Source organism: Antechinus flavipes, unplaced genomic scaffold, assembly GCF_016432865.1.
Source record: "Antechinus flavipes isolate AdamAnt ecotype Samford, QLD, Australia unplaced genomic scaffold, AdamAnt_v2 unplaced_scaffold327, whole genome shotgun sequence".
Lineage (NCBI taxonomy): Eukaryota > Metazoa > Chordata > Mammalia > Dasyuromorphia > Dasyuridae > Antechinus > Antechinus flavipes.
This window is the reverse complement of record NW_026262180.1, coordinates 823-5,239: the sequence shown is the minus strand read 5'-3', so window position 1 is coordinate 5,239 and position 4,417 is coordinate 823. Positions and strand designations below refer to the sequence as shown.

At 38.0% G+C, this 4,417-nt stretch overlaps 1 long non-coding RNA gene across 1 annotated transcript; it reads right to left on the bottom strand.

Annotated features, from left to right (window-relative positions):
- Nucleotides 1–1,869: 1,869 nt before the first annotated feature.
- LOC127543336 (uncharacterized) lies at nucleotides 1,870–3,804 on the bottom strand. Its single transcript, XR_007949206.1, has 3 exons — nucleotides 3,663–3,804; nucleotides 2,957–3,008; nucleotides 1,870–2,057 (listed from the first exon to the last, which is right to left on the bottom strand). It is a non-coding gene; the product is annotated as an uncharacterized LOC127543336 (long non-coding RNA).
- Nucleotides 3,805–4,417: the final 613 nt, after the last annotated feature.

The following is a 4,417-nucleotide window of genomic DNA, read 5'->3' as shown; positions in this document are numbered from 1 at the left end:
CATTATTTGTTCCCTTTCTACCTTTCCAGTCTTCTTACACTTTATTCCCCTCCAAATATTTTAAGTTCCTTAATCTTCCATGCTCTCTCTTTCAGAAGACACCTATTTCTTGATTCTGAGCATTTTCCCTGGTTGTCCTCCATTTCTAGAACTCTTTCCCTACTTATCTCTGTCTCCCGGCTTCCCTGACTTTCTTCAAGACTTCTTCAAAATAAAGTCCTATTTTCTATAAAAATCCTTCCTTAATCATCTTTAATCTTAGTGCCTTCCTTCTAAAATAATCTCTAATTTACCTTGCACATCTTTTTTATACACAATTATTTGCACATTGTCTCCCCAAATAAACCGTAAGCTTCTGAGAGCAATGATTAATTTTTGCCTCTTTTTTTTTGAACTTAACAAACTTAACAAAGTGCCTGACAGATAGTAGGTGCTTAATAATTGCTTGTTGACTCGACCACCTTATTCCTTCTTTTCATCCCTATTACTGTCACTATCGTTTTTACAGTCACTATCATGTTCATGATCACTATGTTGGGAGAGATTGTGTTGGGATAACGCAAGAAAATCATAGAACCCATACCCTGATTGCATACTTTCTTTACCGTGCTCTAGCTTGAATACCTTTTTTGCAGCTCCCTCATTGTCTTGTCTTCTCCCATTAGAATGTAAGATCCTAAGGGCTTGTATTTTGTATTCCCAGTACTTACGTAGTGCCCTGCACATAATGAGCACTTAGGAAACATTTATTGATTTGACTTGATATCAGTATAATTTGTCCCTTTGCTCTTTCACCTGTTACCCCCTCACCTGTCCTATAGGGCTAAGCAGAACAACTTTAATCTCCTTTCTCATGACAGCCCTCAGTTATTTTGGGAAAAACTATTGTTATTGTCTTACCCAATTTGTGCCAGTGAAGAATGAGAGCCTTTGTGATTGCAAAAATGACAATAGGAGTTAGAGACTTGTTTAGATGGGTATCACTATGTCCACTAATTAATTAACTTGACAGCAATACCCTTTGTACTCCTTTGTACCAGGTTTCCTTACTGGAACACAATGATTATGACAGTAGTGGCTGGGATTGTTTTTTTTTTTTCCCTTTATCTTTGTGCCCTTAGTACTTAGCATTGTAACAGGAGATTAATAAATGCTTGGTAATCAAGAATTGGTCTTTTTAAATTCAACATAAGACTTTATCTTTTTAATTTCATCATATTGGATTCAATTCAATCTTCTCTTGAGATCTTTTTGGATCATCCAGAGCTGTTTCTCTGAATTTTCTGTCATTTGTAAATTTGTTAAGTATATCATTTTCTTCCAAGATAATAATAAAAATATTACAAAGCACATGGCCAAACTGGGATCTTTCTTCTGACATCTAAACATCCATCATTTTCTTGGTTCAGCCATTCATCCAGTTCTGAATACAAATAACTATACTATGATGTAGTACATATCTCTCCAATTTGCATGAAAGCCTTCACTAAACGTTCTGCTAAAAACAAGGTAGATTTTGTGTACTCTTTCCCCATCGTTTATCAAGTCTAATAAAGTTTTTTTTAAAGAAAATGAAATTAATTTGAAATTATCTATTCTTTTCTTTTCTCTTTTATTCAAAATGTAACAAATACCAAATAAAATGATCATTTCCACTTAAGGATATTGTAAAGGAAGAAACCTTATTATGTAGAATTTGATTTTCTTTTTAAGTATATAATAAATTCAACATGTAGTTTCAAATCTGACCTGTTTATCTATGATTCCTTATAGCCTCCCTCCCCAATTAAAAAAATTAAATAGAAACAAAACCCTTATAACAAATATACATTGTCTAGCAGAACAAATGCCTAAACTTGACACACCTGAAATTGTATGTCCCATTCTGCGCCTTGAGTCCATTGCCTCTCCGTTAGGAGGTGGGCAACATGTGTGCATCACCACTGGTCCTTTGAAATGGTAGTACTTGATCTGTTCTTGATGGAAGAGGTCCATGGGGGTAGATGGTGGGGCAAAAGGGGGAGTTCAGATGGTGTAGACTAAGGATGCTGCTAGCTCTGAAGAGAGGAAAGAAAAAGGAAGAGGAAAGGTGGAGATTCAAAGGTTTAGTTTATTTTCTTGAATCTGGTTGTGGTTAATGAACAAGTGATAAGGATAATTCTTTTTTCCAGTAATGAACCACAGTCCCTGGGCCTATAAAGCCTCCTTGGCCTTTCCTTCTTGGTTTACTCCATCCTTCTCTAGAGCTCGGTATTTCTTTCTGTTCCCTCTTCCTTTCAGGAGTTAATTTTAGGTTTTAGAATGGTTTTCCCTTTACTTACTAAGAATCTAAGTTTAATTGAAGGTCAGGGTAAGGTATTCTTTGCTTTTTGTTTTTCTCATGCACACCATTACCCTTGGCCAACCTTTTCCAGGCCTAGACCTGTTAGGGCAGGTTGGAGTTACTTAGGGCAGTTTGAGGCTGCTGACCTCGGGCTCCCAGGGTTGGAGACTGAAGTAGGAGTTTGATGCTACCTGATGATTTCTTTAGATCATAGGATTTAGAAGTAGGAACTTTATAGGCCATCTGGTAATTGAGGAGGAAATGCAGGGCTAAGGCTTGTCCAAAGTAAGCCAGTTAGGAAAGATTTCTGTTAGAGCTCTGGTTCTTTGACTCCAAACCCAGGAATTATTCCTTTATCAAATGAGATAATATTTATAAGGTACTTATCATAGTCCTGTCACATAATAGGAGCTATATGGAGGGGCCCACAGACTCAAGTAATATCATTTACTTGGTTTCTTTATCTTTCCCAGTACTCTGGGATAGATACAGCTTAGAGACTTTTTTTTTAAAAAATATATATACTGAGTTGGGGTTAGTTGAGTACTGTGCAGTGACAGGGGAATGAACTAGATGACCTCTCTGGAGTCAACCATTATTCTTCTTACATTCTGGAAAGTTTTAATCAGTTACCTTTAGGAGGCCCTGCTGTCCACCCCGCTGAGCACAGAGAGTGAAGTCAAGCCTGGATGAGTGGGAAATAATTCCAGAAAATGAGTTTGTGGACTCCTTCTCCCCCTCCCCCCTTTCTACTTCATTATTCTCTCCAGGATAGGAGAAAGGAGCTCTTCCAGACTGGGCTGGCAGTAATGGACTTAGACCCCACCACTGACATTTACTTATCCATATGACCAGCCATTTCAACATAAGATCATATATTTGGAGCTGGAAGAAACCTTAGAGACTAGAAGGAAATTGAAGTACAGAGGGTCTAATTGACTCATCCAGAGTCACACAGCTAGTAAAAGCTTACAGTAGGATTTGAACCCAATTTTCCTGATTTTGAAGTCTACTCTCCCTATGGTTCCACTCCATAAATTAGAGCTTGAAGAGACCTTGTATTTCAACCTTTCTGAAACTCACTTTCCTCCTCTGTAAAAATCTTTAGCACTTAACACAATTCCTGGCATATAATAGGTACTTAATAAATGTTTATTCACTTAGAAGATTAGATTAAAGAACCTTTGCAGTTCTAGAGCTTTTATCTTGTGTCTAGCATTCCCAGACCCTGGCTTTTATCACAGTACATGACTCAGTTTATTTCAACAGATGAAGGGTGGGAGATGGATAAATGAATGAATGGAAGAGGCCATAGAATGATCAGTGATGAAAATCTTACACTGGGTACTGGAGGAACAAAATTGATGCCAGGGTAAACAGTTTGAGTCTGAAAAGAGAAACAAGAGGGAAAAAAACCTCAATTAATGAACCAACTATCAAACCTATTGAAGATCCCTCAAGGATACTAGTCTTACAGGATAATCTTGCATACTCTCTAGATATAAAAGGTTTTCCTATTTCCCCCAGGGTTTTGGTAGAAATCTCATCCCGTGCCTTCATCCCCATCATCTGAAACATATTTAAGAAAATCATTCACAATCATTCAAATGTACCAAGATTTTAAACTCTTTTTCTCCCTCATCTCTTGGGGAGGGGAGGAAATAAGAATTGAAATAGCTCAGGCAATAAAATAGAGGACAGCCAAGGTGTTTGGAATTTAGAAATCATTTATTGTTTATTTACTGGCCAGCCGGGATGGACTCTCAGTAGAGATCCACCTCGAACCCACATAGAGACAGGTTTATAAGCAATTCTTGTTCTGCCTTGCGGTTACAACAGTGACTCGACTTCGCAAGAAGGGGGATGCTGGGGAGCTTACAAGATGTCTGACATTGTTAGGGAAGCATTCTGTCTGAACATAACACTTCCCTTAATTTAGTTTAAGCAACATTTTCCTATAAGCCTGAGGCCCTTGACCCAGGGATGAGGGGGCCAGTCTTTTGTCCATTTCACTCCCCCCTTTTTATGTTCATAGTTGTGACTCATCTGAAGCCAACAGGGACACAGAGAGCATGAGGAGGAGGAGAAGGAACA